Source organism: Eurosta solidaginis, chromosome 5 (genome assembly GCF_040869045.1).
Source record: "Eurosta solidaginis isolate ZX-2024a chromosome 5, ASM4086904v1, whole genome shotgun sequence".
Taxonomy (NCBI): Eukaryota; Metazoa; Arthropoda; class Insecta; order Diptera; family Tephritidae; genus Eurosta; species Eurosta solidaginis.
In genome coordinates this window covers 138568502-138593992 of record NC_090323.1, presented here as the reverse complement: position 1 = coordinate 138593992, position 25491 = coordinate 138568502, and positions in this window count along the sequence as shown.

Genomic DNA, 25491 nt, shown 5'->3' with positions numbered 1-25491 from the left:
GAAGTCTATATCTATCTCGATTCCTTTATATATGTACAACCAACCGTTATCCAATCAAACTTAATATACTCTGTGAGCTCTGCTCAACTGAGTATAAATATATACTGAACAACGTGAGAGAATAAAAATATTTACTATATTATATTGGACTGCACACCAGATGCAAGCCACCCGGAACAAATTACAGTTGTACTGAGGCATGTTCTGTTAAATCCCAAAACCCACAGGTGAAGGTTTATTCCATTTTGGTTTGGACTTATTTTCACAATTAAATCTCAACATTCAAAACCTACGCGATCAAGGTTATGATAACGGTTCTAATATGCGTGGAAAACACAATGGACTACAAAAAAAATTTTGCAAATCAATAACCGCGCATTTTATATCCCATGCTGGGCTCATAGCCTTAATTTGGTAGTGAACGATGCAGCAAATATAACACACGAAAATGTTAATTTCTTTAATATAATTCAGGAAATTTAGGATTTCTTTTCATCATCAACAAAAGAGTGGTCGATAATTTGCAAACATTTGCCAGATTTAAAATTAAAAGCTTTAAGTGCCACGCGATGGTCTATCCGAATCGTTGCAGTTAAGCCCTTAAGGTACCACCTGAAAAAAATATTTGAAATATCTGGTAATTATTCGGAATAGAATTGCAATATTTCTCATAAAGCTCATTCGCTTGCTCTTAATATTCAAAATTATAGATTTACTTGCTCGGTAGTAATTTGGTTCGAAATTTTAAACGAAATTAATGCTTTGAGTAAAATGATGCAGAGTCCCACAATGAATACTAAAATCTGCTCAAATCTTATAAAAACATTGATTGTTAAGTTCACAGATTATCGCACGGATGAACACTTTCAAATTATTCTAGCAGAAGCTTCCAAAGTGGCTCAAGAACTTAATGTTGAAACAGATTTTCCACCAATAAATACCATTCGCCCAAGAAAAAACCAACTCAATTTCAATATGAGCAGAATGATGAAGTAATCATGGACCCCAAAATTAAATATAAAGTAGAGTTTTTTAGAATCTTCGATCAAGCAATAACTTCTGTAAAGGAAAGATTCGAGGAGTTACAAACATTTACTGACGTATTTGGCTTTTAACGATAATTTATTTAATTACTCCAATGATGAGCTAATGAAACACTGCAAAGATTTAAATCTGAAGCTAAAGGATGATTCAAGTGGTGATTCAGACATTGGCGGTGTTGATCTCTTTACGGAAATTGTTGCATTACAGATACATTTTGCAGAAAATCAGTCTAATGATCCACAAACCATATTGCAATATCTTTTTTCGAATAACCTAATTTCAACATTTCCGAACACAGCAATAGCGCTTAGAATATTACTTACACTTCCGGTTTCAGTTGCATCTGGTGAAAGATCCTTTCCAAAATTAAAAATTATAAAAAATTATGTATTTAAGATCAAAAATGCTCCAACAGAGACTTAATAATTTAGCCATAGTTTCAATTGAACACGAAATTTTACAGCTTGGATACAAGAAAATTTATAGAAGATTTTGCAAATATAAAGGCAAGAAGAGTTAAGTTTTTGTAATATGTATGTATGTATGTATTGTTTTAAGTTTTACATTTTAGTAAACAAATATTATTAAAGACCGTTTTCACCATCTCCGGTTAGCACTGAATGACAGTTTATTTACCAGAAATCGTCCGGTTATATGTCAAATAAACTGCCAGTTAAGACCCCAATCAAAATAAATTTTTTATACCTATTTATTAAGATTTCTTCTCTTTTATATTCTATGAAGAACAAAATTAAAAAAAAAATCTTTTTTAAAGCAAAACTCAGTATATATTGTCCCTCGAAAGACTAACACGTTTCAGTTTTTCTCATAGAAAACTAGCACAGAAAATCTGAAACATGTTAGTCTTCCATGGGAGCGACGATATGTAATCAAAGAGCGCCAATATCGGTATTTGCACGCAGTCAAAAAACTGCCAGCGGCGGGCCTGTATGCTAATATTATTGCACTAACGAGATTTAATCTAGCTATAAGTTAACATAACAAACATTCAAAAACCCAAAAATACATTTTCTCACGCTGATTCAAAGTGTCCGAATACAAAGAATGCAATCCTTACACGTGCATCCGCCAAATTGCTCACTACATGTCTGGACACCAGATATCCTAAATCAAGGCCATATTTTCTGAGCTGCGGCGCAACAACAAATATTCACCAAGCAGTGACGCGACAGCGAAGATCAGGGAATACCCAACAAAAATCGTTGGATCATGTGGTCCACGTTTGTCATACTCGAGTACTCCATGGATTACTCTGATCTAATGATGAGCTGGAGTATATGGTCCAGTCCTAGGACATCGCAGTGTTAATTGGACCATATTTTTGTATGAATTGTGGTTAATTTTGGAGCACTCGCTTGGTCCATAGCGAGTACTCCATACATGCATGCATTATTATATAATAATATAATTAAGTACTTCGTCAAATTGTAAGTCAGTAACCGTGCAAGTAATATTTTCAGCTGAGCGGGTTGAGCGCTGGGCTTGGGACCCGCCACGTCAAACTACACTCCAATGAAAAGCAACAACTAGCCTCGGATAAAAAGACGACCGTTTATTGATGACGACCATGGCAAATGTTTGAAGGCGAATTGAGGGCATACACCTGGAACGTCCGCTCCCTTAATGGGATTAGTGCAGATGCCCGGCTGGTTGATATCCTCGTCAAAGCAAAATGTGATATCACCGCCATCCAGAAATGCGTTGGATGAAGCAAGGAAGAAACAAGATTAAAAATTTTGACATCTATTGGAGTGGCCATACAAATAAGCGCAGTTTCGGCGTCAGATTCGTGGTGGGAGAGAAACTTTGTCGCCAAGTACTGGCGTTCACGCCTGTGGACGAACGTCTCGCCGCTATCCGAATAAAAGCAAAATTTTTTAATATATCATTCATCTGCGCCCATGCACCGACAGAGGGGAAATACGATGAGGTGAAAGACGCTTTATATGAACAGTTAGAACGCACATATGAGCGCTGCCCCGCCATGATATTAAAGTCGTGCTTGGAGACTTTAAAGCCAAGGTGGACAAAGAAGGTGTTTTTGGCCCTACAGTCGGAAAGTTCAGCCTACACAATGAAACTTCTCCTAATGGACTGAGGCTGTTTGACTTTGCCGGTGCTCGAAACATGGTCATTTCCAGAACGAGGTTCATGCATAAAAAAGTACATCAAGCTACATGGCTGTCCCCTGATCGAAATACTCGCAATGAGATGATGCTGTTTAGATGTGGGCACGATCCGAGGACCCAACATCGACTCGGACCATTATCTCGTCGCAGCCAAAATACGTACCCACCTCTTCGCGGCTAAAACCAAGGAGCAAAAAACACAAGGAAAGCTAGACGCCGAAAGGCTGCAATCGCAACAGACTACCAATGATTTCGCAACTCGACCCTCACACCTGCTCTCTGTGAGCTTAACTCAGCCTGAGGGAATGCAGGAGCAGTGGGAGCATATCTCCAAAGCACTTCGTACTGCCACCGAGGAAAAAAGTTGGTTACCGGCGGCCACGGAAAAACAACTGGTACGATGAAGAATGTCGCGTTGCAACCGAAATAAAAGACGCTGCCTACAGGGCTACGTTAAAAGCGAGCGCAACAAGAGGAGTGTGTGAACGCTTTCGCGAGTTGAAAAAGGAAGCGAGACACCTTTTCAGGAAGAAAAAACAGAGGCAGAAAGGCGTGAGTGCGACGAGCTTGAGCTGCTAGCCACCACGAATAACACCCAAAAATTTTACAAGAAAATTCGGCGACAGACGGAAGGTTTTAAGACCGGGGCAAACTCCTGTAAGAACGAAAACGGCGACCTTGTAACTGATATCCAGAAAGTACTTAGATTATGGGGGGAACACTTCTCTGCTCTCCTAAATGGGGACAGGGATTTTCCGCACAGGGATGACGAACCCGATCCCGCAATCGATGATGATGGAATAAATGTCCCCCCACCCAATTATGACGAAGTCAGAATAGCAATAACCAGATTGAAAAACAACACTGATGGATTGCCTGTGGAGCTATTCCAATACGGCGGCGAGGAATTGGTAAGGCGCATACATCAGCTTCTTCGCAAAATATGGCCTGATGAGTGCATATTCAAAAATTCATATCTCGAAAACAACAAGTTTTGGCTAGTAGTCATTTAGCCAAGTTGAAATATGAACTGTTCACTCAATATAGAAAAAGTTTAAACAAAAAAAATTACCTTTTTTGAGAAATTAATTTTTGAAAAAAGTCATAAATTTATACTAAATACTAAACTAAATTTTTTTTAAACTATGTGCTATTCTTTATAAAGTTATATAAAAATAAATATAATAACGAACATTTCAAAGAAAAAATCATGAGCATCGGTTAATTTTTGACAAAGTTATTGATAGTTGAAAAAATAAGCGAATAAAATACCGATTCCATTTTATGGAATCCAATTGCCGACAAATCCGAAAAAAAATTTTTTTGGGGCAAAAAAAACACGTGCTTCATTATTTTGACCAAAGAACAACATATTAAAATTTCATCGAAATCAAAAATCATGTCCTGCGCGGACCGGGTGTCTTGAAATGGAATGAGCCTGAGGTTTTTTGCGTTTTCCAAAATGTTATATATGTATATACAAATTGGGCGTGGTTATCATCCGAATTCGCTCATTTTCAACACCAATCTATTCTGGGTCCAGATAAGCTCGTAAACCAAATTTGGTGAAGATATCTCAATATTTACTCAAGTTATCGTTTAGACGGTTAACCGCCAATTAAGTAAGTAAGTATCGTGTTAACGGACGGACGGACAAGGCTGAATAAAATTTGTTTCGATACTGATGATTTTGATATATGGAAGTCTATATCTATCTCGATTCCTTTATACCTGTACAACTAACCGTTATCCAATCAAAGTTAATATTCTCTATATGCAAAGCACTCTGAGTATAAAAAAAGCACCAAAAACACTTATCTAGGCAAAGGACTATCTATGTATATTTCGAATTTCAGGCAAATCGAACCGCGAATAGAATTCGTTCGAATAGATCGGGCTCTGGTAAAATTTCCGGAAGTTAACTTAAAACACGTTAAATTACCTAAAACAATAATTTTTTATTGCGGTAGGAAGCCGTGTGACTTTATTTGATGTCAAAAATTGGACTGATTTACTTATTTACTACTTAATTTGCGCTTAACCAAGGGAGTTTAAATCGTTTTCCACCTGGTCATCCCAACGGAGTGGGGGCCGCCCTCTACCTCTGCTTCCAGAGGCGGGTTCCGATAGAAACATTTTCTTGCCTTGGCCGGAGCGTCATCTTTCACTCGCATAACATGGCATAGCCAGCGCAGCCGCTGCGTTTTAATTCGCTGGACTATGCTGATGTATGCGTATAGCTCGTACAGTTCATCGTTAAATCTTCTTCGGTACTCGCCATCGTGAACGGGTAGAGGCCCATAAATCTTTTGAAGAACTTTTCTCTCGAACACTCCCAGAGCCGTTTCATCTAATGTTGTCATTGTTCATGCTTCTGCGCCATATAGCAGGACAGGAACGATAAGTGACTTGTAGAGTATGATTTTCGTTTGCTGAGAGAGGACCTTACTTTTCCGGTGCTCTCAGTGTGGATGCCACCTCCAGTAATGGCAACGGAGTCCATACTGAAACTACTGGGCAAGCACAAAAAGGAGCTAAGGGCAGAGCAGTGGCAGGTGGTCCCTATGACCCCTTCCAAGACAAGGGCGGGCAGCGACCTACTGATCGCAATCGATCAAACGTCGCTGCAAGCCATAAAGAGGCTCAACGGGGTCGTTAGGTTTGGGCTGGGCTCCCTTAAGGTCTTTGTGCCTGTTGACAGGCCAGATGCCACAAAGTGAGAAGCTCGCTGTGGTGCAGATTAATTTGCACCACTCAGCTTCCGCCTCGCTCGACCTAACGAAATATATTACAGAAAACGGAGTGGACATAGCAAACCCTGCCCCTAACCAGCCAGGGTTCTTGGATTAGGGCTAGACGGCTACCGTCTACTTGCACCACAACAGGGTAAAATTAGAGCATGCATTGCAGATAGCTAAGAAAAATATTAATCTATTTATCTCTACACAGCACTGCAACGGAGACCTCGTCACTGTAGTATGCGAACAAAAGCAGGGGCGAAAGCTGCTGCTATCGTCCGCATACTTCCCGTACGAGGGGGACACGCCACCACCGACACCTGTCCGCAACGCATAGAACCAGCCTTGTCATCGGCTGCAACGCCAACGGACATCATGAGCTATGAGGAAGCAGCGACACAAACGCAAGAGGTGAGACTATTTTTGACTACTTACTTAATACTAACCTAATTGTATGCAACAAAGGCAACCAGCCAACGTCTAGGAATAGAATTAGAGAGGAAGTAATAGATATCACCCTGGCCACAGACTCTCCCACTGTAAGAATCGATGACTGTAGAGTGTCAACACATGCTCCTTCTCGGACCACAGTAGGATACTCTTCGACATCGATCTTGAAGTGGAAGTTCCCGGCCATATAGAAATCCATGAAAAACAGACTGGAACAAATATTCTGAAGTAGTATCTCACAAGCTGGCATCCACGGAAATGGAAGTCAGACGGGGAGCTAACAATATAGACAGAGCGGTAAACCGACTGACAACGATATTGACAAGCACTTTTGAACTCTGTTGTCCCCTTGCTAGACCACGGGTAAGACCTAGAACTACGTGGTGGAACACAGAGCTAAGCCAACTCAGGTCAACAACAAGGAAACTATTCAACAAAGCCAAACATAGCCGGCTGGAAGAGGACTGGGATGCCTACAGATGAAGCTTTAACAAATACAAAAGCTGCATCAAGTAGGCAAAAAGGATATCATGGGAGCAATACTGTGGGAACTTGGCGACGACAAGCCATCAAGACTTCGTAAAATACTATCAGGATCTAGTTCAGTCCCTAGTAGCATAAGGAAGTCTGATGGCTCATGGACCGTCTCCAGTCAGGAAACTCTAGAGGTATTGATGGAGACACACTTTCCTGAATGCACGGATACGACAGGCATGACGATGCCAGAAATCGCGCATACCCTCCGGAAACCGACGTCACGGACATCGTTGACCGGGATAAAATATCATGGGCTATAAAATCATTCGAGCCCTACAAATCGGCGGGACCGGATGGTGTGATACCGGCTATGTTACAAGCCGTTTGTGACGAACTGATACCATATCTACACGGCATCTTAAAATGAGAATTCGTGCAGACGGAGGCCATCTGCAAGGCTCTTACACGATATGGAACCCAAAGATCTATAGTTTTATGGATCGATTCTATGCTTAGGAGTAGAGTTGTCAACGCGACTTCAGGGACTGGTTATATTGGCAAAATGACCACCAGAGGCACCCCCAAGGCGGGGTGCTATCGCCTCTTCTCTGGATACTGGTGGTAAACGAAATTCTTGAAATCTGTAGGAGAAGAGAAAGAAAGGTAGTTGCATACGCCGATGACTTAGTGATTCTGATCACAGGCAAATTCTTGCCAACCATCAGCGACTTATGGAATCGGCACTTTGCGGCATTTCGCGATGGGCAAGTCAAAATGGGCTGGGGGTAAACCCAACAAAAACCGAACTTGTCCTGTTCACGTCAAAGAAAAAGATACCCTCCTTTAACTTACCGAGGCTAAACGGCACAATGTTAAACCTATCTTCGGAAGCGAAATATCTTGGAATTATACTCGATTCCAAGTTAAGCTTGAGAAGGAACGTTGAGATGAGATCAAAAAAATCTCTAGCAGCATACACGAGTACAAAAGGGCTTTTGGGCGGAACTTAGGACTGGTACCACATGTAATTAATGGCATGTACAGCACAGTCATTCGACCGATACTAACATATAGAGCTCTAGTCTGGTGGAAGGCGCTAGACAAAAAGAGTAATCAGCAGAGGATGGGGAAGGTGCAAAGGCTGGCATGCCTGGAAATGTCAGGCGCCGTGAGCAACGCACCTCAGGAAGCGCTAAATGTCATCTTTCACTTGACGCCTCTACAAGCGTTCGTGCAGGGATTAGCCGCTAGAGGAGCTCTACGACTAAGAGAATCCAATATGTGGAGAACAGCCAAACACGGACACGCGACGATTCTGGACGATATGACGAAGGGGCAATTAAACGGAATAATAACTGACCTAACATCCAAAACAGACCACATCACAGGGTTTTTGGACTTCCAGGCTCAGAGCATACGATATCCTTCAAGGGAGGAATGGGAAGTAGGCCAAGACAACGGCAGAGGCGTCACAGTATACACCGACGGCTCGAAAATGGAAAAGGGAACTGGAGCTGAGATGTACTCGACACATCTACAGCTAAGCCAATTATTCCGACTTCCTGACGCATGCAGTGTATTCCAAGCCGAGGTCTATGCCATAGACAGAGCGGCAAAGCTGCTCCAAAATAGCGCGGTCTCCAACACCGACGTAACAATCTTTGTAGACAGCCAAGCCGCCTTAAGGGCATTAGAGTCCAACATGATAAAATCGGACATCGTGCGTAGTTGTAGAGCCTCTCTGGCTTCTATAAGTCATCTCAATGTCTCCCTTTGCTGGGTCCCTGGCCACAGCGGCATTGAAGGTAATGAACTCGCAGATGAGATGGCTAGAAAAGGTTCCGACTTAGACATAAGTGAGGTGGACAGCTCCGTCCGACCGCCGCTGAGTTGCCTCCTAGGGAGAACAGACGAATATGAGAACAGGGCAACCGACTTGCTATGGACCAATAGGGTTGACTGCGAAGTCTCAAGGCCCTTATGGCCATGCTTGGATAGGAAGGGCACCAGCTACCTTCTGAAACTGTCATCACCGGTCATTGTGCTATTGCACCAATGCTCCGACGGTGGCGAATACCAAAAAGCTCCCTCTGCAGAAGCTGTCAGGATGAGGAGGAAGAGGAGTCGATCTACCACTTTCTCTGCCGATGCCCGGCGCTTCAAAGAAGAAGGCTCAGATTTCTGGGCTCACGTTTCGTTGACAGCCTGGCAGAGGTTGGTAAGGTGGACGTCTCGCTTCTTCTTGGGTTCATCAGGGAAAGCAAGTGGTTCGCTGAGGACCGCTAGGAGGTAAGAGGGCTAAACGAATTTGCCGCCACCCTGTACTTACTGAGGGCACTCACAATGGACAAAAATGTCTTCGAGTGGAAGTGTGGGTATCGCCCACGCACGCCCTCTTAACCTAACCTAACCTTATCTAGGCGAAGATAGAGATAAGGGGATAGAAGGAGTGCAAAAGTTTGAGTGCGGGAGAAGAGATAAAGGAAAGGGACGCAGAGAAAGATAAAGGGAGAGAGAGGACGCAATAAAAGTATAAAGAAAAGGACTGGGAGGAAGAGTAAGAGATAAAAACTTCTTAAAACTTATGGAGACCAAGTTTAGGGCAGAACAACGTCTGACGGGTCTGTTAGTTAGGTATCTAAATAAAAAAAAATTCGCATAGTTCCAAACTCTGGTGTATAGATATATATGTACGTATGAACTTCATTGAGTTTCTGATACTGCAAATTGTGGCGTCAAGTGCCATGTTTATATTACAAAATTTGTATTTTATATTATCAGTACCAAAAGATGAATTCAAAACATTTTCCCTTCATACTTAATGCTACAATTTTTAATTTCCGCGATGACGCTGGAATCTTATTCCGGTAATGAGGTGGAGCACGAGTGAGTGATCGCGGCGAAGCATTGCTCCAACAACAACTAACAGATTGAGCACAACGATCAAATGGAAGAACCCCAATTAGGTGCCAGGACTTATGTTATAGAATAACTCCGTCCTCTTGACAAATACTAGAAGTTTTCTAGGACCAAGCTTAATTACTGCATTGAGATATGGCAACTCTGCCGCCCCTAATAGCTGGAGTCTTGAACTGGCGAGCAAGGGACAGGAACACAGAACGTGCTCAAACGTTTCCTCCTGCAACTCGCACTTCCTACATCTAATATTACCGACGAGGCCAAACTTATGAACATGTGACGCCAAAAGGCAGTGTCCAGTTAGTATGCTCATTGTGAGGTGAAGAAAGTAGTACAACAACAAATGTTTGACGGCCCTCATATTCCGCTCATGAATTTGAAAGTAGTAGGGAGCGAAAATCTTTGGTACTATTTTGCTACTTTTTTACTATTTGAGTAATGTAATGCAATGTGCGAAAAAAGGCAAACTCGATATATCTCCACATTGGAAAAGGAAATAGAAGGAAAAAATAGAGAGAAATTAGATAAAGCAGTAGAGGATGATGAAGGGAACTCGAGAAGTAAAGGGAACAGGAGGAATAATAACAAGAAGAATAATGGCAATGGTTTAGAGAGTAACAGGTAGAAAATGAATAAAATAGAGATAAGATTAAGAGTAATAGTTGGAGTGACGGTTAAGCGAAAGTAAGAGAAGCAAAATCAAGCAGAAAAGGGAGAAGATTCGATGTATAATGAAAGAGATATGGAAATTGTGTGGGTATGTCTTAACATCATTCATATCTTTCTGCTTAATAAGCCTCCTTTGATGTTTGGTATAATTGAATGTTTGACCTTGGGACAGTATACTGTCAATTCCAAATTTACGTAATAAAAGTTTCAGAGATATTCATCTGTATCTTCATGATATTGTTCCAAATCTTCAGTCATTTTATTGACGTCAACAGTCTGTTTCCATATTCTCTAGATATGGACCTCATTCATTCCGTTCCGTTGATCAAATTATTCAGACCAATTCTAAATATTCTCGCGGAATTTTGTTCTCGCGGATTTTTTTATTCCCGCGGAAAAATTCCTCCAATTCTGTTCTCCTAGGGTGAACAATAATTGGGGAACAGGAATTTCGAATTTTCGAAGTCAGCTGTTTTGTTAATTCAAATTTCATTGCACATTTCTTATTTTGTTTAAAAAATTGAAAAGTTTAATTATTGTTGCAAATTTGTTGGAAATTAGGAAATAAAATATAAACATTGCACGGTTTTTAGTGCATTTCATGTGGTATTCACTGAAATGAGTAATGAATTGGTGCCACAGCAACATCAACAGCGGAACATAAGAAGAAGACGGCCGCACACAAATCGGACACAAATCTGCCGGAGTTGCCTGCTTTCATTCAGCAAAGCAATTTTCTGGCGGCCAAGTTGAGTTGAATTCGTCCTTCATCATATGCCAAAATCTATTTAAGCCTTATTAAAAAATCCTTGCGCAATTTCTGGATGGCTGCATCAAAGAGCTCTACCGTTGCTTATGATATACTTTTCAACTTAAAATAAAGAATATTTTGGTCGTAGTTGTTGTTGTATTAGAAGTGAGAATATTGTGGTAAAATATAAATACATCTTTTAGCACAAATTTGTACAAATAAGTGTTCTTTGTTAAAATAACCAATTTCCTTTAACTATTTTGATGCATTCCCTTTAATTTAACAAGTGAAAAAACTCCTATGAAATGGCAGAGAAATCTCCCTCTCCCTCACATTCATAATACCTACTTTTCTCCCATAACCGGTTTCCGATTTTTCGAACATTGTTCAGAATAGGAGGAAAGGGAGAAGTGAAAAAACTCACAAGGAATTTTTATTTAGAATACGAGGAATGGGAGAAGGGAGAAAACTCGCACGGAATTTGCGTTTAGAATTGGGCTGATTGTAATTTCCTCTAAGGAGCTTAGTAGCCATAGTAGTATAGCGCCACCAATCACAAGACGAGCAGACTACCTGATTCCCTATCTGCGCTTCGATCTGCGGTATACTGTGCTGATCCGGAAATAAGCAGATCCTACAGGCTGCCGAATTACTGTAGCGTTTTCCAAGCGGAAATATTAGCCGTAACCAAAGCGGTAGAAACCCTGGAAGAGAATAGCTTAAGCTGCAACCGTGTTAACTTTTATATTGACAATCAAGCAGCAATTAAGGCAATAATCTCGCATAGCACAGCATCTAAATGCTTGTTAGAGTGTAAGCAGCAAAAAAGCAGCTCTTCAAGAAGAGAATTACCGCTTAAAAAGCAATAATAAAAACACAAATATGCAACAAAATAACCAAAAAAAACAATAGCACAGCACAAGGAACTGTGGAAATGGAACAAGACAGTGTAGATGAAGTGAACTTTCCTTCGCTGCCTAGTACCTCAAGAGAAGCAGTCCAAGCTGATGTTCACCCTACCAAAAAGCAGATAAGCATTACACAACCCGTTCGGGAAAAACGCAAGTTAAAAAATAATCCACCTGTACTTATATGTTATAATATAAATCAGAAAGAGATCTCTAAGAAATTGAAAATGTTACTAAACCACAAAAACTTTGCATTTAACATTGTCAATAAAAATGTTACTCGCATAAATACATTTATTATAGAAGATTATAACAAAATTAAAAACCTTTTAACGCAAGAGGACATTAAGTTCTACACATTCACTCCTAATGAAGAAAAACCACGCACTATTATAATAAAAAAATTGTCTTATGTATATGATAATGAAGTAATTCTTAACTATTTAAACGAACTCAACTTAGACATCAAGATTATTAAACTTGCAAAATATAAAAATGGAAACTGGTTGATTCAGCTCGACCATAAGTCGAATTTATCAGAGTTTCACAACATAAAATATATACTTAATTGTAAAATAAATTTTGAAAAATTAAAACCTATGCTGCCAACACAGTGTAGAAACTGTCAACGATATACACATGTGGCAAGCAATTGTAATACGCCATACCGTTGTGTTAAATGTGTTGAGTCACATGGCCCAGGTGCATGCAAAATTCCTTCCAAAGAAAATAATATCAAAGAATATGTTCGTACTAATCCTGAAACAGGCCAGCTAGTCAAAAACATAGGCATTCCGGTTAGTTGCATAAATTGTAAAACCGAAGGTCACCCTGCAAACTATACTAAATGTCCCAAAAGGCTTGAATTAATTAAACGCCTGAATGAGCGCAATGGCTTAGGAAATACAGCTGATGCCACACTAAACAAAAAACCTTTGTCGAGAGCAGTTATCTTTGATGAGTCCTCTCCTTCATACGCCTCAATTGCAGGTAACAATGGAAAACCTTATCCTAAGGTACAAAAAAGCGTTCCAAAAAAGACTAACATTTATACCAAGCCTGCTCCTATTAAAAAAGTGACTGGTACTAAATTATTTCAAACCGTAGACAAAGAATGCAGTAGATTATTTGGTAGCAACTTATCTGGCTGCATGAAAAGAATAGACGCTTTCACAAAAACATACAAACAATTGAAAAATGATGACGAGAAGTCGATAGCACTATTTAGTCTACTAACTGAGCTAAGACTTAACAGTGGGTAGTAAAAACCTGAAATGTATATTTTTAAATGTTAATTCCTTAATATCTCGAGATAAAAGACATTACTTTAATTTATTTCTAAAAAATCACAACCCTGACATAGTACTGATAGCAGAACACCGACTTAGTCAACGACATGTGGTTAATTTTCGTGGCTATAACTTCATCAGGCAAGTTAACAAGGCGAAGGGTGTGAGTGGCAACAATCGCACTAGTAGTACGGCAACAGCTATATGTTTACGAGAAAACTACAAGTACAAAGTTATAAATCTAGGAGATACTATTCATTTAGAGAATATTGCACTTAAAATTTTCAAAACAAATGGTGAGGAAATTACGTTTGTAGCTTTATATAACCGCCCAACAGACTTACTAAAAACTAGTGACCTTAATATGGTGTTAAACTCTCTCAGTACAAGTAAAGTAGTCATGGGCGGAGACCTAAATGCTCGACATCCGGACTGGGGGGACTCATATACCAACCCCAATGGCAAAATTCTGAGTAATTGGCTTCAGCAATGTCCTACGATAAGGTTAATCCCAACAAAATATCCTACTAGGATATCTAAAAGCTCAGCATCCTTTTTAGATATATTTTTAGTTACCCCATTTGTTGAAATTGATTTCGATGTGCCAAATGGGTATCAAGACTGTTTGAGAACACTTCCATTTGAATCGGATCACAGCGCAATTGAATTAAATATAATGTCAGATCACAACGTACTCAATTGTCAATTACCTGAGAGGTTTAATTATGACAAAATTGATGTAAAAAGATTCAATGATGTGCTTTCAAAAAAACTGATGGAATATAATTTACCAATTAATCGTAATGCCACAGAAAAAGAAATCGATTTTAGTATTATCACAAATTTAAATTCTGCAATGGATGCGTCCATAAACTCTGGAGCGATACCAAAGGTGAAAGTTCGCAACTGTGGTCTCATAAACCTGTCACAGAATATTCTCGATCTTGTTGCGGAAAAAAAGGGTTTGCGCCGTGCTATCATAGATACGTTGATCCGCAACGTAAAACCACACTCGCAGCTATAGTTCGAAACCTAACTAAAATTATTAAAGAACAAATACAACTGAACGAAAACAAATACTGGTCTAACTATTTTGCGAAAATACGGATGAATAGCCAAACTTACAGAAAAATAAAAGGTCTGTGTGGTTTAAATGCCAAACAGCAAATTGCAGATTTAACAATAAGTTGTGACAATGATATCGATTTTGATATACCTAATTTTGGAAACAGTGACACTATCCTCGTACATGAAAATTTTCATAAAGTCAATATTTTAGCCCACTTCTTTGAAAAAGTTCATAAACAAAATGAACACATAGGTGGAGCTGAGTTTGCATCACATATTAAAACCTCTATAAGTGAACTATGTGGGTGTAATAGCCCAATTGTTACGTTCGACAACAATTTAACTGCCGATGGTGAAATCCCCCATCATGATAATATACAAGTGTCCAATGTAGACCTCAATATGTTCATAAAAGCGGATGACATTGGCTGTTGCCTGCGTTTTAAAAATAATAAAAAAAGCTCCGGCGAGGATGGCGTGTCAAATTTTCTCCTAAAGAAAACGCCTCCTTTTTTCTGGAAATATGTTGCCTTGGTAATCAACCAATCTTACAATATAGGGTATTTTCCTAAAGAATGGAAAACAGCTAAGATTATGTGTGTGCCAAAGCCGAACTCCGACCCTAAATCTATAACTAACTATCGCCCAATATCACTTTTATCAAATATTAGCAAACTAATGGAGGAATACTTACTAGACAAAATCAAATCTCATGTTGAAGAACAAAAGATATTAAAGGACTATCAGTTTGGCTTTCGTCCCTCGCATTCCACATGTCATGCTTTGACAATACTATCTGATTTTGTATGTACCAATCTGAATAGGCGTCAAGCAAACATTGTCGTTAGTTTGGATCTTGAAAAGGCTTTTGATACCGCTTGGATAGAAGGTATAATTTATAAGATGTACAAAAAATTCAATTTTGATAAAAATTTATGTAGAATGATATATACCTATCTTAGAGAACGATCATTCTACGTTGCCATTGACGACAACAACTCAATCATACGAGATGTAAGTGGAGGAGTGCCACAAGGCTCTTTGCTCGGGCCAATGTTGTACAACATCTTTCTTGCAGACTTTCCAGACCCACCAACAAAAGCTCACCCCGATTCCTGTGATATAAAAGTCCTTATATACGCAGATGACATTTTAGTTTTGGGATCTCAGAGGCAAATAGCTAAAGCTAATGATGAAATGAACTTATACCTTAACAAACTAAATGAATACTTCTTGAAATGGAAAATAAAGATCAACACACGCAAGAGTGAATGCACGATTATTAAGGGATTGCGAAAAAACTTGTACCCAAATGCACGAAAATATGTTCCTCAAGTTAAAATAGGTGAAGAAAATGTTAGAGTAAAAACTCAAATTAAATATTTAGGAGTGGTAATAGATGATAGATTTACCTTTAAAAAACATCTAGACTACATCCTTGCAAAAGCAAAAAAATGTTTTTTAGCTATGCAAACTTGCTAAGACGTCCAGCTGGCTTAAAAAACAATATTAAACTTAACATTTATAAACAAATAATTAAGCCTATATTATCGTACGCTCATCCCATTTGGTTTAATATTTCTTCCAGCCAAATGGAAAGGCTACGCGTATTTGAAAGATATATGCTAAGAATATGTAGTGGAATCAATCGACACCCGTACTCGGGGGGTACATTCAGGAAAAGATTCTCAAATAAATATTTGTATAAAGCTTGCAAAATAGCGCGAATTGATAGCTTCTTGATCAAAACATCTGAACGCTTTGTTAACAACTTGTCATATGTAGATAATGAACTAATACAAAACTATGTACTGAAACAAAATGATATAGTATTACCACTAAGAGAAAAATACCTATCACCTTTGTATATAAAAATATTAAAACAAAACAACATTACATATCATAACAGCAAAGTTGTTTACTACCATAGGAGATACAATACGTATAATGTTAACCAGCAAAACCTTGTATATAATGTTGCACAATTTGTGGCAACAACACAATAACATAAATAAAATAGTCAATCACTAACAATTTTTACATTTAACAGCAGATAATGATATTTCTTTTTAGCCCTTTTTTGGAAAACATTAATTTTAAATTTACATAAGCTATGCTTTTATTGTACAAAATTAAGTCATTGTAATATACACAAAATAGTATGTAAAATTTTAAACTCCTAGATAAATACTAAAGTATGTTAGGATAACACTAAACTATAAGCCTAAGAAATCTGTAAATATTATATTAGTTTGGGCAAATAAATAAAAGAAAAATAAAAGAAAGAAAAGAGCATTCTCGGACCACAGTAGGATACTCTTCGACATCGATCTTGAAGTGGAAGTTCCCGGCCATATAGAAATCCAAGAAAAACAGACTGGAACAAATATTCTGAAGTAGTATCTCACAAGCTGGCATCCACGGAAATGGAAGTCAGACGGGGAGTTAACAATATAGACAGAGCGGTAAACCGACTGACAACGATATTGACAAGCACTTTTGAACTCTGTTGTCCCCTTACTAGACCACGGGTAAGACCTAGAACTACGTGGTGGAACACAGAGCTAAGCCACCTCAGGTCAACAACAAGGAAACTATTCAACAAAGCCAAACATAGCCGGCTGGAAGAGGACTGGGATGCCTACAGATGAAGCTTTAACAAATACAAAAGCTGCATCAAGTAGGCAAAAAGGATATCATGGGAGCAATACTGTGGGAACTTGGCGACGACAAGCCATCAAGACTTCGTAAAATACTATCAGGATCTAGTTCAGTCCCTAGTAGCATAAGGAAGTCTGATGGCTCATGGACCGTCTCCAGTCAGGAAACTCTAGAGGTATTGATGGAGACACACTTTCCTGGATGCACGGATACGACAGGCATGACGATGCCAGAAAACCGCGCATACCCTCCGGAAACCGACGTCACGGACATCGTTGACCGGGATAAAATATCATGGGCTATAAAATCATTCGAGCCCTACAAATCGGCGGGACCGGATGGTGTGATACCGGCTATGTTACAAGCCGTTTGTGACGAACTGATACCATATCTACACGGCATCTTAAAATGAGAATTCGTGCAGACGGAGGCCATCTGCAAGGCTCTTACACGATATGGAACCCAAAGCTCTATAGTTTTATGGATCGATTCTATGCTTAGGCATAGAGTTGTCAACGCGACTTCAGGGACTTGTTATATTGGCAAAATGACCACCAGAGGCACCCCCAAGGCGGGGTGCTATCGCCTCTTCTCTGGATACTGGTGATAAACGAAATTCTTGAAATCTGTAGGAGAAGAAAAAGAAAGGTAGTTGCATACGCCGATGACTTAGTGATTCTGATCACAGGCAAATTCTTGCCAACCATCAGCGACTTATGGAATCGGCACTTTGCGGCATTTCGCGATGGGCAAGTCAAAATGGGCTGGGGGTAAACCCAACAAAAACCGAACTTGTCCTGTTCACGTCAAAGAAAAAGATACCCTCCTTTAACTTACCGAGGCTAAACGGCACAATGTTAAACCTATCTTCGGAAGCGAAATATCTTGGAATTATACTCGATTCCAAGTTAAGCTTGAGAAGGAACGTTGAGATGAGATCAAAAAAATCTCTAGCAGCATACACGAGTACAAAAGGGCTTTTGGGCGGAACTTGGGACTGGCACCACATGTAATTCATGGCATGTACAGCACAGTCATTCGACCGATACTAACATATAGAGCTCTAGTCTGGTGGAAGGCGCTAGACAAAAAGAGTAATCAGCAGAGGATGGGGAAGGTGCAAAGGCTGGCATGCCTGGAAATGTCAGGCGCCGCGAGCAACGCACCTCAGGAAGCGCTAAATGTCATCTTTCACTTGACGCTTCTACAAGTGTTCGTGCAGGGATTAGCCGCTAGAGGAGCTCTACGACTAAGAGAATCCAATATGCGGAGAACAGCCAAACACGGACACGCGACGATTCTGGACGATATGACGAAGGGGCAATTAAACGGAATAATAACTGACCTAACATCCAAAACAGACCACATCACAGGGTTTTTGGACTTCCAGGCTCAGAGCATACGATATCCTTCAAGGGAGGAATGGGAAGTAGGCCAAGACAACGGCAGAGGCGTCACAGTATACACCGACGGCTCGAAAATGGAAAAGGGAACTGGAGCTGAGATGTACTCGACACATCTACAGCTAAGCCAATTATTCCGACTTCCTGACGCATGCAGTGTATTCCAAGCCGAGGTCTATGCCATAGACAGAGCGGCAAAGCTGCTCCAAAATAGCGCGGTCTCCAACACCGACGTAACAATCTTTGTAGACAGCCAAGCCGCCTTAAGGGCATTAGAGTCCAACATGATAAATTCGGACATCGTGCGTAGTTGTAGAGCCTCTCTGGCTTCTATAAGTCATCTCAATGTCTCCCTTTGCTGGGTCCCTGGCCACAGCGGCATTGAAGGTAATGAACTCGCAGATGAGATGGCTAGAAAAGGTTCCGACTTAGACATAAGTGAGGTGGACAGCTCCGTCCGACCGCCGCTGAGTTGCCTCCTAGGGAGAACAGACGAATATGAGAACAGGGCAACCGACTTGCTATGGACCAATAGGGTTGACTGCGAAGTCTCAAGGCTCTTATGGCCATGCTTGGATAGGAAGGGCACCAGCTACCTTCTGAAACTGTCATCACAGGTCACTGTGCTATTGCACCAATGCTCCGACGGTGGCGAATACCAAAAAGCTCCCTCTGCAGAAGCTGTCAGGATGAGGAGGAAGAGGAGTCGATCTACCACTTTCTCTGCCGATGCCCGGCGCTTCAAAGAAGAAGGCTCAGATTTCTGGGCTCACGTTTCGTTGACAGCCTGGCAGAGGTTGGTAAGGTGGGCGTCTCGCTTCTTCTTGGGTTCATCAGGGAAAGCAAGTGGTTCGCTGAGGACCGCTAGGAGGTAAGAGGGCTAAACGAATTTGCAGCCACCCTGTACTTACTGAGGGCACTCACAATGGACAAAAATGTCTTCGAGTGGAAGTGTGGGTATCGCCCACGCACGCCCTCTTAACCTAACCTAACCTTATCTAGGCGAAGATAGAGATAAGGGGATAGAAGGAGTGCAAAAGTTTGAGTGCGGGAGAAGAGATAAAGGAAAGGGACGCAGAGAAAGATAAAGGGAGAGAGAGGACGCAATAAAAGTATAAAGAAAAGGATTGGGAGGAAGAGTAAGAGATAAAAACTTCTTAAAACTTATGGAGACCAAGTTTAGGGCAGAACAACGTCTGACGGGTCTGTTAGTTAGGTATCTAAATAAAAAAAAAATTCGCATAGTTCCAAACTCTGGTGTATAGATATATATGTACGTATGAACTTCATTGAGTTTCTGATACTGCAAATTGTGGCGTCAAGTGCCATGTTTATATTACAAAATTTGTATTTTATATTATCAGTACCAAAAGATGAATTCAAAACATTTTCCCTTCATACTTAATGCTACAATTTTTAATTTCCGCGATGACGCTGGAATCTTATTCCGGTAATGAGGTGGAGCACGAGTGAGTGATCGCGGCGAAGCATTGCTCCAACAACAACTAACAGATAGAGCACAACGATCAAATGGAAGAACCCCAATTAGGTGCCAGGACTTATGTTATAGAATAACTCCGTCCTCTTGACAAATACTAGAAGTTTTCTAGGACCAAGCTTAATTGCTGCATTGAGATATGGCAACTCTGCCGCCCCTAATAGCTGGAGTCTTGAACTGGCGAGCAAGGGACAGGAACACAGAACGTGCTCAAACGTTTCCTCCTGCAACTCGCACTTCCTACATCTAATATTACCGACGAGGCCAAACTTATGAACATGTGACGCCAAAAGGCAGTGTCCAGTTAGTATGCTCATTATGAGGTGAAGAAAGTAGTACAACAACAAATATTTGACGGCCCTCATATTCCGCTCATGAATTTGAAAGTAGTAGGGAGCGAAAATCTTTGGTACTATTTTGCTACTTTTTTACTATTTGAGTAATGTAATGCAATGTGCGAAAAAAGGCAAACTCGATATATCTCCACATTGGAAAAGGAAATAGAAGGAAAAAATAGAGAGAAATTAGATAAAGCAGTAGAGGATGATGAAGGGAACTCGAGAAGTAAAGGGAACAGGAGGAATAATAACAAGAAGAATAATGGCAATGGTTTAGAGAGTAACAGGTAGAAAATGAATAAAATAGAGATAAGATTAAGAGTAATAGTTGGAGTGACGGTTAAGCGAAAGTAAGAGAAGCAAAATCAAGCAGAAAAGGGAGAAGATTCGATGTATAATGAAAGAGATATGGAAATTGTGTGGGTATGTCTTAACATCATTCATATCTTTCTGCTTAATAAGCCTCCTTTGATGTTTGGTATAATTGAATGTTTGACCTTGGGACAGTATACTGTCAATTCCAAATTTACGTAATAAAAGTTTCAGAGATATTCATCTGTATCTTCATGATATTGTTCCAAATCTTCAGTCATTTTATTGACGTCAACAGTCTGTTTCCATATTCTCTAGATATGGACCTCATTCATTCCGTTCCGTTGATCAAATTATTCAGACCAATTCTAAATATTCTCGCGGAATTTTGTTCTCGCGGATTTTTTTATTCCCGCGGAAAAATTCCTCCAATTCTGTTCTCCTAGGGTGAACAATAATTGGGGAAAAGGAATTTCGAATTTTCGAAGTCAGCTGTTTTGTTAATTCAAATTTCATTGCACATTTCTTATTTTGTTTAAAAAATTGAAAAGTTTAATTATTGTTGCAAATTTGTTGGAAATTAGGAAATAAAATATAAACATTGCACAGTATTTATTGCATTTCATGTGGTATTCACTGAAATGAGTAATGAATTGGTGCCACAGCAACATCAACAGCGGAACATAAGAAGAAGACGGCCGCACACAAATCGGACACAAATCTGCCGGAGTTGCCTGCTTTCATTCAGCAAAGCAATTTTCTGGCGGCCAAGTTGAGTTGAATTCGTCCTTCATCATATGCCAAAATCTATTTAAGCCTTATTAAAAAATCCTTGCGCAATTTCTGGATGGCTGCATCAAAGAGCTCTACCGTTGCTTATGATATACTTTTCAACTTAAAATAAAGAATATTTTGGTTGTAGTTGTTGTTGTATTAGAAGTGAGAATATTGTGGTAGAATATAAATACATCTTTTAGCACAAATTTGTACAAATAAGTGTTCTTTGTTAAAATAACCAATTTCCTTTAACTATTTTGATGCATTCCCTTTAATTTAACAAGTGAAAAAACTCCTATGAAATGGCAGAGAAATCTCCCTCTCCCTCACATTCATAATACCTACTTTTCTCCCATAACCGGTTTCCGCTTTTTCGAACATTGTTCAGAATAGGAGGAAAGGGAGAAGTGAAAAAACTCACAAGGAATTTTTATTTAGAATACGAGGAATGGGAGAAGGGAGAAAACTCGCACGGAATTTGCGTTTAGAATTGGGCTGATTGTAATTTCCTCTAAGGAGCTTAGTAGCCATAGTAGTATAGCGCCACCAATCACAAGACGAGCAGACTACCTGATTCCCTATCTGCGCTTCGATCTGCGGTATACTGTGCTGATCCGGAAATAAGCAGATCCTACAGGCTGCCGAATTACTGTAGCGTTTTCCAAGCGGAAATATTAGCCGTAACCAAAGCGGTAGAAACCCTGGAAGAGAATAGCTTAAGCTGCAACCGTGTTAACTTTTATATTGACAATCAAGCAGCAATTAAGGCAATAATCTCGCATAGCACAGCATCTAAATGCGTGTTAGAGTGTAAGCAGCAAAAAAGCAGCTCTTCAAGAAGAGAATGACCGCTTAAAAAGCAATAATAAAAACACAAATATGCAACAAAATAACCAAAAAAACAATAGCACAGCACAAGGAACTGTGGAAATGGTACAAGACAGTGTAGATGAAGTGAACTTTCCTTCGCTGCCTAGTACCTCAAGAGAAGCAGTCCAAGCTGATGTTCACCCTACCAAAAAGCAGATAAGCATTACACAACCCGTTCGGGAAAAACGCAAGTTAAAAAATAATCCACCTGTACTTATATGTTATAATATAAATCAGAAAGAGATCTCTAACAAATTGAAAATGTTACTAAACCACAAAAACTTTGCATTTAACATTGTCAATAAAAATGTTACTCGCATAAATACATTTATTATAGAAGATTATAACAAAATTAAAAACCTTTTGACGCAAGAGGACATTAAGTTCTACACATTCACTCCTAATGAAGAAAAACCACGCACTATTATAATAAAAAAATTGTCTTATGTATATGATAATGAAGAAATTCTTAACTATTTAAACGAACTCAACTTAGACATCAAGATTATTAAACTTGCAAAATATAAAAATGGAAACTGGTTGATTCAGCTCGACCATAAGTCGAATTTATCAGAGTTTCACAACATAAATTATATACTTAATTGTAAAATAAATTTTGAAAAATTAAAACCTATGCTGCCAACACAGTGTAGAAACTGTCAACGATATACACATGTGGCAAGCAATTGTAATATGCCATACCGTTGTGTTAAATGTGTTGAGTCACATGGCCCAGGTGAATGCAAAATTCCTTCCAAAGAAAATAATATCAAAGAATATGTTCGTACTAATCCTGAAACAGGCCAGCTAGTCAAAAACATAGGCATTCCGGTTAGTTGCATAAATTGTAAAACCGAAGGTCACCCTGCAAACTATACTAAATGTCCCAAAAGGCTTGAATTAATTAAACGCCTGAATGAGCGCAATGGCTTAGGAAATACAGCTGATGCCTCACTAAACAAAAAACCTTTGTCGAGAGCAGTTATCTTTGATGAGTCCTCTCCTTCATACGCCTCAATTGCAGGTAACAATGGAAAACCTTATCCTAAGGTACAAAAAAGCGTTCCAAAAAAGACTAACATTTATACCAAGCCTGCTCCTATTAAAAAAGTGACTGGTACTAAATTATTTCAAACCGTAGACAAAGAATGCAGTAGATTATTTGGTAGCAACTTATCTGGCTGCATGAAAAGAATAGACGCTTTCACAAAAACATACAAACAATTGAAAAATGATGACGAGAAGTCGATAGCACTATTTAGTCTACTAACTGAGCTAAGACTTAACAGTGGGTAGTAAAAACCTGAAATGTATATTTTTAAATGTTAATTCCTTAATATCTCGAGATAAAAGACATTACTTTAATTTATTTCTAAAAAATCACAACCCTGACATAGTACTGATAGCAGAACACCGACTTAGTCAACGACATGTGGTTAATTTTCGTGGCTATAACTTCATCAGGCAAGTTAACAAGGCGAAGGGTGTGAGTGGCAACAATCGCACTAGTAGTACGGCAACAGCTATATGTTTACGAGAAAACTACAAGTACAAAGTTATAAATCTAGGAGATACTATTCATTTAGAGAATATTGCACTTAAAATTTTCAAAAAAAATGGTGAGGAAATTACGTTTGTAGCTTTATATAACCGCCCAACAGACTTACTAAAAACTAGTGACCTTAATATGGTGTTAAACTCTCTCAGTACAAGTAAAGTAGTCATGGGCGGAGACCTAAATGCTCGACATCCGGACTGGGGGGACTCATATACCAACCCCAATGGCAAAATTCTGAGTAATTGGCTTCAGCAATGTCCTACGATAAGGTTAATCCCAACAAAATTTCCTACTAGGATATCTAAAAGCTCAGCATCCTTTTTAGATATATTTTTAGTTACCCCATTTGTTGAAATTGATTTCGATGTGCCAAATGGGTATCAAGACTGTTTGAGAACACTTCCATTTGAATCGGATCACAGCGCAATTGAATTAAATATAATGTCAGATCACAACGTACTCAATTGTCAATTAGCTGAGAGGTTTAATTATGACAAAATTGATGTAAAAAGATTCAATGATGTGCTTTCAAAAAAACTGATGGAATATAATTTACCAATTAATCGTAATGCCACAGAAAAAGAAATCGATTTTAGTATTATCACAAATTTAAATTCTGCAATGGATGCGTCCATAAACTCTGGAGCGATACCAAAGGTGAAAGTTCGCAACTGTGGTCTCATAAACCTGTCACAGAATATTCTCGATCTTGTTGCGGAAAAAAAGCGTTTGCGCCGTGCTATTCATAGATGCGTTGATCCGCAACGTAAAACCACACTCGCAGCTATAGTTCGAAACCTAACTAAAATTATTAAAGAACAAATACAACTGAACGAAAACAAATACTGGTCTAACTATTTTGCGAAAATACGGATGAATAGCCAAACTTACAGAAAAATAAAAGGTCTGTGTGGTTTAAATGCCAAACAGCAAATTGCAGATTTAACAATAAGTTGTGACAATGATATCGATTTTGATATACCTAATTTTGGAAACAGTGACACTATCCTCGTACATGAAAATTTTCATAAAGTCAATATTTTAGCCCACTTCTTTGAAAAAGTTCATAAACAAAATGAACACATAGGTGGAGCTGAGTTTGCATCACATATTAAAACCTCTATAAGTGAACTATGTGGGTGTAATAGCCCAATTGTTACGTTCGACAACAATTTAACTGCCGATGGTGAAATCCCCCATCATGATAATATACAAGTGTCCAATGTAGACCTCAATATGTTCATAAAAGCGGATGACATTGGCTGTTGCCTGCGTTTTAAAAATAATAAAAAAAGCTCCGGCGAGGATGGCGTGTCAAATTTTCTCCTAAAGAAAACGCCTCCTTTTTTCTGGAAATATGTTGCCTTGGTAATCAACCAATCTTAAAATAGAGGGTATTTTCCTAAAGAATGGAAAACAGCTAAGATTATGTGTGTGCCAAGGCCGAACTCCGACGATAAATCTATAACTAACTATCGCCCAATATCACTTTTATCAAATATTAGCAAACTAATGGAGGAATACTTACTAGACAAAATCAAATCTCATGTTGAAGAACAAAAGATATTAAAGGACTATCAGTTTGGCTTTCGTCCCTCGCATTCCACATGT